The sequence below is a fragment of the Perna viridis genome, chromosome 9 (assembly GCF_037379345.1).
Source record: "Perna viridis isolate PV_CMFRI_1.1 ecotype Kerala chromosome 9, ASM3737934v1, whole genome shotgun sequence".
NCBI lineage: Eukaryota > Metazoa > Mollusca > Bivalvia > Mytilida > Mytilidae > Perna > Perna viridis.
The window spans coordinates 39,223,913-39,237,437 of NC_142453.1; the positions used below are offsets into that span (position 1 = coordinate 39,223,913).

The following is a 13,525-nucleotide window of genomic DNA, read 5'->3' on the forward strand; positions in this document are numbered from 1 at the left end:
CAATTAATCACTCAATCTTTCTCCTTCTAGGCAACATACACCCGATATTTCCTGTTGAAGAGCATTCTTTAAATGAAAACCAGAGCAAGAATTCTTAACCCACGAACAATAATGTCATGTTATTAGGAGGCCTTTATTTTGACATGGTAATTTTGTTGATTTTTAACTTTCTACCTTGACTTTTTTACACATTGATTGTAAGTTATTCTCGATGTCATTATAATACTTTATTTTCATCTATTCTTGTTTCTAAATACTTCTTTGCAGTTATCATTGGAAAAGTTTGACGAGAAGATTTCATTCATGGTGAACCAAATACATTTGACAATAATTTTTCATGGATGGTACCTTCTACAAATGTGATTAAGTGTTTTATTAACTTGAACATAATTTATACTTTTTTACCAATCGAATTTCAGTTTTTAACCTTTATGTGGCTAAGGTATTCCAAATCACTATTCGCGGTGATTGTGTTTAGATCATATTCTGAGTAACTCCAACAACAGGAACTTAAAACAAGAGAAGCAGTAAATATATTTATGATTTAAAACAGTGTTTTATCAAACGTCAACAGAAAAACTCAGGTGGCCAATTAACTTAGTAATAATGCATAAAATGGTTAATCAAGGACGTAACTTGGCACCAACAACTTTATCAGTAGGGGGAATTATTCTTACAAAGACAACTGTAAATGTAAGGTAATGCATATTTATCTTTACAAATATCTTGGTTTGATGAGGTTTAAGTAGCCGTCTTTCTGAAAATCAGACAGAATATTATTCATGCATGTCAAAACCCATCAAATTTACATTTATTTCTAGTTCCAAAGCATTTACTGATCACATAACAAGTCTTAGTTTTTTCATTTTGATTGTTGTGCTTTTGAAATAACAGTTATATTTATTGTACATGAAATTGGCATTTCGCGAGAGTTATCGTTCTTTATTTGATTTCATGCGGTTGGTATAAGTGGGAGATTAATGAAAGAGTTTTAAATAAAAAGTGTCGATCTGATTGCAGAAATGATTATGTTATGTCAAAGTATAGCACATGTAGACTGAAAAAGCGTCGTTTGTTTGGTGGGTTTTCCTTTACCGTGAATCACTTTACCTTTGAAAGTGTCTGAATTTTATATGGATTGATACTTAATAGGTATGGTAAATGTCAAGTAATATTATAATATCTTTGGTTGATATCATTTTATATCTGTTCGCCGGTGCATTACCGTACATTGTTATGCATACATGTACTAATCAAAATATGAAATTCACTTTGCTCCTTGACATTAAATGGAAACTGAGGCATTATCTTAAAGCTTTAAACATCGTCGCAGTAACCACGAGATATAGAACTATTTGCAATTGATCAAAATTTATTGAAATCAGATTGTTTGCTCGTTTCATCGAAAACTGGTTGCATGACATACTACTCTGCGTCAGGAACTTATTGGCCCCTACTTTATCATGAATTGCCATTAGATGATAGAAATTTGTTGTGTTGCGGAATGAGTGTAGAGGCGAACTGACACGAATACTTAAAAGATTGTTATAATAACTTCTTTTTGGTTTACTAGTCACATGTAATAAGGTTAAGATGAAGGAGATGATCGAGCCATTTGAGTTCGTTTTCAATCTTCTTAATATTGTCAAATGTTGTGTTATGGAAGTATTATTGATGTTCTTATAGCCATTTTAATCTATATCAAAATCTGAAAAAAAACATAATTTTCTTACCTTCAATGTTTTAACACCGAAAACGAATATAATAGTTCAGATTTGTGTCATCGTATTATGAGAAAAAATGTGGGTAAATCAACTTCAAAAACAAAACGTAAGAAGGAAGATCGTGTTCTGTACAACTGCAAATTTCTTTCTACAGGTAGAAACGCAATGCACAACAACATCGTTTGGAATACCTGATTTGGGACATGGGGACGAATTCTATATAGATACAAACATTTGCATAAAAGACGCTGGACGCTGTAGATGGTTGAACGACAATTGCTTACCACCTGTATGAGAAAATCACAACAACTGCAGATAAAAACTTAACATTACGTAATTAATTTACAACATATATCTTGTATTTGTTGTGATATGATTTGGAATGTCTCATTAACAATATTCTTTTTAGGTTTTACGAACATATGTATAAATCAAGCTTCTAATATATCCGTTTGCAACGTAGAACTATAGCAATATTAGTAATAAATGATAAGAGTTAATTAAGACATAATGATTTTGTAAAGTTAATGCAGATATTTGCTTCTAGTACATAATAGAACAAGTATGAAATATTTTGTGTCGTATACGTACAATTCACATCGCATGTTTTAAAACCCTACCGACATTTTCTAACTTAATCAACTGAAACTTGAAATAATCTTTTTTTAATTTCGCACTTCTTGTTAAAGATAGAAGATGAAGATCTGATATAGAAAGTGCAAACCATAGAAAATCCATACATAAAATAACTCATGAAGCTAAGACAATAAAAACAAAGGAAAACACACAGCACAAAAAAAACCGGTTCATACAAAAAGAACAACATTCGTTTTCAAGATATAAAACATCGTTATGAAATTAAAAACATAATTCTTAAATCATAATAATCATCTTTTCGCATTTTTTACATTTTAGTGGCGAACGTTACTTTCTTGAGCTCAATACTTGTTTAGATCACCCAGAGAAAAAGCGTAATGCTTTAAATACATAGCGAATATTAAAAAAAATACGGAACTGGTAAATTCTAGGAAATAATCAAAAAAAAATTATATAACAAGTGGAAACATTAACATTAGAAGTTCCTATAACATGTATTGCGTAATATGTAAAGTCTATTATGATCCCATTTGTAATGATAATATATATAGTTTCAATTAACAGGTAACTTACATGACATTTCCAAATGACTACACAAAGAACATATTACTTATATTAAGGTGGTACATTTAAGTTGCAAAGAACAATAAACAATGTGTACTAAATGTATGTCTTGGTTACATTAATTATGTAACGTAAAGAGTATTTAAGGATTATTCACGTCTTAACATAATTATAAAGTGTTTAGTGTCACAATGGCTTATAGGAAAACATTTGGAATACTTCTGCTTTCATCATATATTCAAATCGTCTCCCGAATGAATTGTGTAATAGCGATCGAGGTGAGTTTTACTAGAGAAAAGGAATAAGATTTTGAGCGACAAAAAATTGGGACGAACAGAGTGTCATTTAACAAAAAAACTGCTTTCAATATGAATATAACAAGATTTACTTTTCAAATATAATAGGTATAAAAATGATGCTGAAAATGCAAAACACTTGTAATTCCACAAGAAATAGATGTAAACCACAAGACATCTCAAAGAAAGCAATGACCCCGTCTCCGTTCGACAGGATATATAAATGAAACTTCTCTAAACCACTTTTTACATATGCTTTTATTACAACTTTTGTATAGGCAGATTAGGTATTATACGTAACAAGTGCGTGACATAATTCTATCATTGTCAAAGTATTTCGTCGGAGTGTAATCAAATTTTAATATTTGGGTTTTACATATTAAAACATCGTTATCGGAAGTCCTCCTCAACTGCAAATTGAGTTTTGTTGAAATGATATAGGAAATTTAGGCATCGTACCGATGAGATCATTTCTAACCACTCAAAAAACTGTCCTAAAACTGTCAGAAAAGAACAGTTATATGTTATAGAAGATTTGTTTCTAGACTGTTCTGGAGGAGCTAGCTCTCGTCAAATAGTTCTTGTAGAGCTAGCTTTACTAGAAAAACAGCTTTCGTAGAGTTGGCTCTAGTAGTAGAACAATTCTCGTAGAGCTGGCTCTATGACACTTCTAGTAGTGGAACAGTTAACGTAGAACAGGCTCTACGCGATCAGAATTAGAGCCGGATCTGCTAAAATTGTTCTATGACACCTTTAGAACTGTCCTTGGTTCGGCAAGGTAGTACATTTAACATGGAGAAATATAATAATTGTCAAAAACGTGAAGAAAAGGAAAATCAACCTTAAACATTGAACTCCGTTCTAAATGGGGGTATTTTCCTTGTGAGCTTACGCACAGTATTTCCAGTTTTGTAAAACATTAACATAAATCTACCAATCGTCTTCCGCTTTAGATGTGTATTTTTCATAGTGCCATTGAAAATGGATAAAGCTGAAACATTGAAATTGTATAAACTTAATTATCTGTTTAATAACTTAGTAATTGTTGGCAAAGTTATTGAGGAAAATTTCATTCCTGGAGAACCAAGCGATGTCGCAAACAACACAGCAAAGTTTAGATACAAGGTCAACTGATCAATGTTCTAAAAGTAATTACTCATTTATATGTTAAATAATAAATCTCCTATTAGGTTTCATGTCTTACGAGAGTAACTACCCACCAAGTTAACCGGTTTATACTCACTTGCAATGTGGCGGATGTGACACATTCTCGCCATCTGGTGCACCTACTGTTACTCCTTTTTATGCGACTTTATATTGCAAATCCTTTAGTTTATATGCAGCAATTGAATTGGATCAATTCATAAACTTTTCAACATGACTTGGAGTAAATCAATTTCTTTTTTTAGCTCTTTGATGTTTTCGCTGACTAAAGATTTATTGTCAATTAAAGTTTTGAACCCGAAAAAATAATCCAAAACAAACGTCATTGTTTTTTTTTACTTCCAATTAAATTGTTAAAAAGTTATTTGATGCTTTTGGGCATAACCGTTTGCGTCTTTAATATAATCAAAATATGTAAAGGTAGGTTCCATAAATACTTTTTACAGTGACCCTTATGAAATGAAACATCTTTTAATTTGAAATAATTTGCTTATTTATGTAGGCAAATAATTTTTAAATATTTGTAGTTACATTTGTATCTGTTCTGTAAATAGGGATACCTGATAACAACAGTTAGACAGACAAGATATGTTTTCACACCTGGTAACAGTGCTCTTTGTATGGTTAATTTACAATAAATACGACCTATTATTTGGGAAATAGCATACACGAAACAATGCATAATTAATGTTTTTTTATGTTAAGTTTTTTTTATTGTCTTTTATTTTATTACAAACTTTTTAATATCATTTAACATTTGTATATTCATTGTATTAATTTCATCAAGTAATGTTGCTAGGAGACTTCGAAGGTCCAATGCAAGTTTTAGAACACCATCCAATATAGTAGTACTTTCTTTTTACAAAATTTAGAAGTCTGTTAATTTTTTATAAGAGTAGTAATGACGCAACAATCTATCAAGCAGACAATTGTTTAGATTTAGATTTTGTTTTAGTCATTTGTTTCGAAGAAATGGATTTGAGCTGAACTCAAATTAACCATAGGAACATTTACTTGCATGGATAGAACAGTCAGTACTTTGCTGACAAAAGTATGGTTAATAAAATATATAAATTGCACAAAACTGACTTTGTGTTTCAAAAGGCCACGCTTTGAGAAAGACATTTACAACATAACAAAAAATCAATTTATTGAAACGCGTATAAACTGTATCTAAATGTGCAATAATGATATGATTGGTTCTTTTGGATTTACATGTTTTTAAAGGAATCAATTTACTAAATTCCGTGTTATAACAGGTGCGCAACAGGGCAGAGACCTCTTTATAGCAGGTTACAATCTTATTGAAAGGATTCGGGACGTAACCTGGCAACAGCATCTTTATTTGACTTCATCATTGGGAGCTTACTCGTATAAGGCCAACTGCAATTGTCAGGTAATTTGATCCGAATAATGTTATAAATGTTTCAGAGGAAAAGGCACTTCCCATAACGATACGTCGGATTGTCTTAAAGCTTTTCATAGGTTTTTTTTTTTTTTTAGTTTTGAAGAATTCACCAGTCATAACACATAATATGATCACAACACGATCAGTTACACAGTGTATTGTGAAAGTCCTTAATGTACGTTAATCAAATGAATCATAGAAATTACCTTCTGTACTTGCATCATATACTGTCCCATGTTTAAAAATACAATAGAAAACATCAATAAATGTGCATGGATGCTTTTAAATCATTTAGAAAAAGAACCAAAACGGTCTTAATTGACTAGGTTAATATTGCATTGTGACAAGTGCAGACAAAAAAATCAGAAACGAAGTGTATGTTCAAATATGGTTTTTTTTGTCGATATTAGATGGATATAATTCAATATCAAAATAATTTGTAAGAGAATGCATTATATCTATACAAACACATACTGATATCTGAAATAATATGAAACGCTTTTCCAACAGAGGCACAGTGGATTTGTATGTCTTTTGTTTGTTTGTTTGTTTGTTTGTTTTGTTTTATTTTGTTTTGTTTTTTGTTTTTGTTTGTTTTTTGTTTTTGTTTTGTTTTGTTTGTTTTGTTTTGTTTTGTTTTTCTTACTATCATTATTGTTTTCAAAGTTCACAAGTTTTACACTGAGAAACATGAATTGCTTGTTACCTTGGCATTTTTTTTTACTTAAGTTCATAATAAAATCACGTGGATATAAGATTCTTGATCTGCAATAGATTATCCAAATATCGATGTGTTTTAAGAATGTTTAAACTTGTTAAAGCTTGCAATAGCTGTCATTTTCGTAATTTGTTATTTCTGTTCAAATATACCTTAACTTTGAATTATTTCTACTACACTGTACTTTTCCTGTATATCCACAAATAACATGTATTAAATACATGAAAGACGTATCTACATATTTATTGTCTTGCAAGACAAACAATCGATCTAGATAAATCTGTATGCATGTGACTTCTTGTGACCTTAATCCGTGCATGTGCTGTAAGGGTCACATCTTTAATAACAAATATGATTGCAAAGCAAAAGTGGTTATTTAACAGAAAGGAAGATCGACGGACTCGAGCAGTAAAAGAAACAAGTTCGAATATAACGCAAGGATCCTTTTGAAATTTACCTATTGTGACATAATGTGGCTCAAATATGGTCATTATTTATTTGAAAACTAATCAAGAAGTAGATGAAATGAAATGAAAACTAGACACGTGCTTACCTGTGTACCCTTGGTTGTTATTTTATTTTACAAAGGTTGAATCATTTTTAACCCAGGTGAATGTCCTGTCGGCGATCTTCGGAAGTTATGGCGAAAAATAATTAGATTAGAGCTATCCATCTTCTCTGGTTTAAAAATGTTGTTTTCACAATATTCTGTAGGTATTATCTACATTCATTATGTCATTTGCATTACTGCTAACTTATTTCATAGAATCAGCAAAATTCAGTCGAATAAGAACTGAACAAATTTGGCGGCTAATGCAGCTTTAATGTTCTAATAAATCTGATTTTGGGGGGCTCACTAGGTTATTCCACTTAACATTTTCAAAACAAGTAACAGTTATTTATCTTTTTAGCATATTTAAATCAAAATGTAGAGTTGATTCTTAATCAAAACGTTATCAGGTTTTTCATTATTGAATTGCAGATGTTAATGTTAACTCAAACAGCTCAACAATCTCTTGTGGGGCACCGCAGAACATTCAAAAAGAGATCTGTTATGCAAGCACTGCGATATGTGCAGAAGATGCTGTAAATGGTTAAATGATCATTGCTAATTATTTTTCATTTTGATTTTGTTTATGCTTTACGAGAAAATTAAATTATAAATATAAACACTTTGTTTAAGATACTAAAAGCCCAATAAGCTAGTAATATTCAAACGTTTACAGTCACACATTTACCACTGTATCAGTAACACTTGTATGTATTTTGACATTACGTGATACAAATAGTATACATGGAGAAAATGATACAAATAAAAGATGGGACTATTTATATATTTACACATACAAAAAATAATTCCTGTCCAGACAAATGATCAATCAGGATATTCACTTTTCTTTTGTTGCTTGATTGGTGAGAGTAGAAGCTTGCAAGGTCCCGATTTTGATAGTAGTATAATATCTGCTTAAAGGTATTGAGATTTGTAATTGGACAAATCAGAGGTACAAGTAAATTAAAAGAGTCTGAAGGTTAAACATAATAGGAGAACGTTTACTAAGTTTACTTCCACCATCAGTTGCAATGTATCGTAGAAAATTAAAATTTGTCAAGAAACATTTTGCTCTTTTAATCTCCTTTTCCCTTTTCTTCTAAATCGAAGAAAGAGACAAGTTAAGATGGAATTTCTTACGTAGTCTTTACAATGTAATTTTCCATTTCAATATTCCAAACATATCATTTTTTTTCTTTCTTTAAATTAGCTAATTATAGAAAATAGCCTTATTGAGCAACAGTTTTAATTTCAAAGATATAAACGATTAAATCAACTGTAATGTATGATAATTTCATCCTTTATCGTAATATCTATAAATCAATGCATTGACAAACAGATAAATGGGCTACATTTTGAAAACGATTTGAACGATAACTGTTGTTTATTTTCTTTGCACAAATTTGCCTCGTTAAATGAAAATCGTACCCTGGAATCTTTGGACATGAAAAATTAAAAAAACCTGTTTTTATTGAAAATTACATCCAAACTGACAGTATTAGAATAAACAGATTTTCATTCAAGTTATTATTGGAAAGGTGTTAAAGATGACCACCAAACGTGGAATATATGTACCAAGAGAAGATAGATATACAGTTCAAATATGGAATGTTCTGAAGGTAAACAGTGTTAGATACACTTTTTATATCTTATGATATTCATTTTAAAGAATGACTTTTTTTGATAAACTTGACCATCTTTCTGCAAAACCTATTAACTATCATATCTACACTGGAAGCCTCTGTATATCTAGGATACAATAAGGGAACAAGAGTAAAGAAATGTGTTTATAGCAGAAGAAATTTCTTGTATCTTTCTTTTTTTTGTATGTTCAGAAAACACATTGTACCGAGGAAAGTGTTTATCATCGTAATGAGAACAGACGTATCTCATTTTAACAAAATTTCCCTCATTTGTTGTGTAGGGCTACAGAAAAAACAGTAGCAGAACAAAAAAGATACGTATATACACTTTCAAGTGATATTCAATGTTGAATAGGCCTTGGTGTAAACACTACTTACATTTTGGGAGGTAATGATACAAATGCAACATAGTTTTGAGAAAAGAACAATAATCAGTGTTACCCGATTGTATATTTCATATATTACGATTACTTTCACCTTTATGCATCCCCTTAAATACTGTTATATATTGTAGTCATTTATGATAATCAGTTATATGTAAGTGTTTTCTCAATATGATGGGTATTATTGTCATAAATACATTTAGGGAAATTGCAGAAAATATGGGGCATTGATATGTTAAACATGATTAGTCAAGTCATTGACACCACATAGTTCAAATGTTTTGTGACGTTCTCTGCCTCAAAGTCTGTTTCCTTTTCCTTAAATGAAGCATATATCAGTGTTACCAAACTCACTATAATGGGAGGCATTTTTTAACTTTTGCTTTTGAAATATTTTATAAAACGTTAAATAAAATATCCTTTCTGCTGAAGTACATTGCATTTATTATTATTATTACAGGGAGCAAAACGAGGCAAAAACATGTATGTAGTCGAACAAGACTTCCACAGTTATCCTGGAATTAACATGTTTATCTTACTTCAACAGCAGAACCATTTACGAGAAAACTGCAACTGTAAGGTAATACGATATAGTTGTAAAACTTAAAAATAGTAGTCATAATGAGCAAGTCTTAAATATGTCGTTTGAATACTGTTAGGTTTGCAAATATCATGGGCATCAAAATAACTCTTGTCTATTATATGTATAATTGATATGATTTTAAGAATCTTAGTTCATTTCAATCACTTTATTAATCGAAGGTCAACTCAATCACATTTTTACTAATGATGCAGATTACAGATGAAGGGGAAGCATCTCCAAAATCATGTTTCATATCATTCAACGCAATAAACCTCCTAGATAATTTCAAACACCAGTGTTATTAACAATCTGGAACCTGTAGAGAAGATGTGGATGGTTGCAAATGGTCCAATAATGACAGATGTAGTAGTTAAACTGTAATACAAAACTTGTAGACGATCATTTAGTTCATACATTAATCCACAAACATTATGGGACCTTTATATATCAGTCTTAGATACCATATCCTAAGCATGTGTATGTCTAACCATTGAGGGTATAAAGTAGTAGCGCGTTACAATGTGTCTCTAATGGTTTTGCTGAAGATATAAAAAATGACACTTTTATCCATGAGGAGACAAATTCCCATTTGTAGTAGAAATATAGTTTTTGTATTAAATTTTATGAAAGATAACACCTTGAAACAAGAGTACACCATATCGAAATTTGAATATTTAAATGTTTAATATTTTTGGATTTATTGTTCGCCGTTTGGTGACATAATAATCATTTATTTCTCATTAAGTTTCAAGTTGTAGCATGGCGTTATAATAAATCAATCAATAAAAAGCAGCCATGTCTATGGTATTGGCATAAGAACGAAACAAAATCAATTTACATGAAATTCACGTGGGACATTAATAACCCCTAAATATAAGAGTGACCTGCAGTAATGCATGTACCATTGCATTAGTAAGCTAGCTTAGTTAAAATTTAATGAATAAAAATCAATTCAAATGTACAGGACAAATGTTATCTTATTCCACAAGATATTTAGCGGTCCAAACGTTTTTTGTTCATAAAAATGTAGGTGTGCATACATGTACAATTGAAAATAAAGTGTTGTGTTTATCTTTTTTTTTCACAGTAAACATTGTAGTTCTTTTCTCATCGCATGTCTATATAAAAATCTAAATCTTTTCCTGCAAATTGTAGAACTTTTAATATTTCAGAACTGATCGACTTGAACTCATACAAAAATTCTAAAATATAACTTGTTAAAATAGTATTTTTAAAAATGCATGTTTTTACCTTAGACATTCCAGGTCCTGGTGAATTTATTATCGATCGAGTAAAATAAGATTTCGATAATATCAATGTATATCATGCGCCATTATTGAAGTCCTTATATACATCACACAACATGATATTCGATAATAACAAAATAATTGTGTGGTGAAATCGTAATTAGGTATTAATACAGTTTTACAAAGCAATATGCGCGTATTAAAATTTAGAAGTGAGTATGATGCATCCATAGCAGAATCAAACTTTTCCACATATTTGTAGTTACATTAAAACCCTTATTTAAGAGTGAACAGACCTTTCTTGCACATTCTGACCGATATGTAGGATCTGTTTTCTACGTCACTGTTTTAAAAACCATGCAAACAATCAAAAAAGTTGGCAAAGATACATGGGTCACTGCAGACTGTGAAGGTACACAGTATAGTCAGGTTCCCGGGAGTATCGTGTTCCAAGTCACACAACGTTACTGTCTCAGCCATACGCTGGAGAAGCTTTGTACTACGACATAAAAATGGACAATAAAAATCGTCGATTTCAAAAGGAAAGCAAAGATATGACTTCCTTTTTTATCTAATGGCCTAAATTACAAGCTATCTGGGTGAAATGTCACAAATACAAGGTTTTTAGGAGTGAAACCATCATTTTAGTTAGTCGGTTTTTTTTTTTCTAAAATAATGAGTAATGATTTTTTTTTCTTTCCTTTGATTTACCGATTATGACACAATAGAATGCACTGATATATTCGGACCGCAATGAAAGAGGGGGATAAGCGCGCTGAAAAACCTAGAAATGCCTGTACCAAGTGAAGACAATTGCGATAGCAGCTGCTCTGGTGGTGTCTATTTTATATCTATTTATAGTGTTTGGCAATTTTGGGGTTACCCTTATTTAGCGGAAACAGCTATTTAAAGTATGTGCAAAGTTCCATTGTTCTTGCTCTTTTCCAGTGTCAAACACAATTTTGGACCCCCAGTGATATGTGGTGACAAACAAACGGTTCATCAAATCATCGATTAAAATTTGCTTCATTAATGTGTGCGTTACAATGCTCATCCTTAGTTCATTTTTTACTTTAAATTAACGACATATATTGTTATCCCATTTTGCGTGATACATAGTTGTATGCCATGTAAAATAATTCCCTAATATTAATGTGCAAGAAATGCTTTAATTGGCCTGTGTTCATTTCTCTGTTAAATGTAAAGTTCAAAGCTGTTACAATAAATAAAATATAAGCACATACATGTACGGATAACAAGTTCTGATTATGTGTAACATTCACAGAATAGTAAGACACAAACAAACAACCTTAATGATTTACTTCAGAATTAAATTGAGATTTTAGTTATTGCAGTTAGAAAACTAGACTAATCCTCTCTTCATTAAAACACACTACTACCCATTCGAAAACAAGCACCTTAACATCTCCAAATTGATTTGTATCAAAATCTAATATTGGAGATATACCATGATTATATGTTATAAAGTTGTGTGAAAGTTTCTTTAAATTCCCAGCCCTGTGCAGGTCCGGGGGTTAAAAGAATAGGCCTGCTAAGCTTGTCGTAAAAGGCGACTAAATAGTGCTCAGAACCCTATCCGGGGGCTAGGGCGCTCTGCCCACAGAGCAACTGGGATGTGTGCCCCAGGTGGTAGAATGGGGTACCCCTGGCGTGTTACATGATGGGGTTGTCAGGCTATAATACGGAAAACCTGACCACAAACCATATTGGTGCACCGTGTTGGGAAAGATGCCCCGTTCCTCGCACGTTCAAGAACCCTACTGTGGTATTCTCCCGGAGTAGGAACTATAGGGCTCCGCCACAGGAGGTTAAATTGCCCGACCCTACCCACCTCTCCCTATTTCCAGTGCCAATCAAAATTTGTCGTCCCCATTGTCCTTGTGTCCCATCCCTTTTTCATTTCATCATCATTTCATGTTCATTTTATCATCAATTTCATGTTCATCGTCTGAATATAGCTGCTCGGACGTTAAACCCCAACAAACAAGTAAACAAATCTTTAAAATCCCTTCAGTGGTGTAGAAGGGGTAGAGGGTGAGAGATAAGTACCCCCTAAAATAGAAGGAAGGACAGAGATCCTATCATTTGTCAGTGATGGGTATAAAAATTATGTAACATCATAATGTAGGTTTGAGCTATGTATAAGACCAAAAGGTAATTCTACAATACGAAAGTGGCTCCTATTTTCATTATAATCACGTTTAATAAAAATGATTTAATCAAAATGTTACAGTGTGTATATTCCGTACAGTAATCAATATTTAGATTTACATTAATATTATTGAATTTTTCTACATTCAATGTATCAGTACAAATATGTTCCTACTATCTGGTACAGTTTTAGGTGTTTTCCCATGTCAGCGATTAAGGACTCAACAATGCATTAAAGCTTAGTATTTGCTTCTGTGGTAGTATTAATGGAGAACAAGTAGACGTAACAATTATGTATTAAAGTGATGTTACGCTTCTTCTTTAACATAACGCATTGCTACAGATTAGATTAGAAGAATTACAAAAGCAACAAAAAATTGAATTTTTGGCCTCAAACAGGTACAAAAATTGACCAAACAATACAAACATGGTTCAGGTTATTTTTGGCGACGAAAGGGTTCTTTATTTGTGTATGT

General features: G+C 31.5%; 1 long non-coding RNA gene across 1 annotated transcript; it reads left to right on the plus strand.

Moving 5' to 3' along the window:
• The first annotated feature begins 366 nt into the window (after positions 1-366).
• On the plus strand, positions 367-12,957 carry LOC148608442 (uncharacterized). Its single transcript, XR_015915239.1, has 6 exons — positions 367-698; positions 1,879-2,057; positions 5,605-5,741; positions 7,454-8,640; positions 9,508-9,627; positions 9,843-12,957. It is a non-coding gene; the product is annotated as an uncharacterized LOC148608442 (long non-coding RNA).
• Positions 12,958-13,525: the final 568 nt, after the last annotated feature.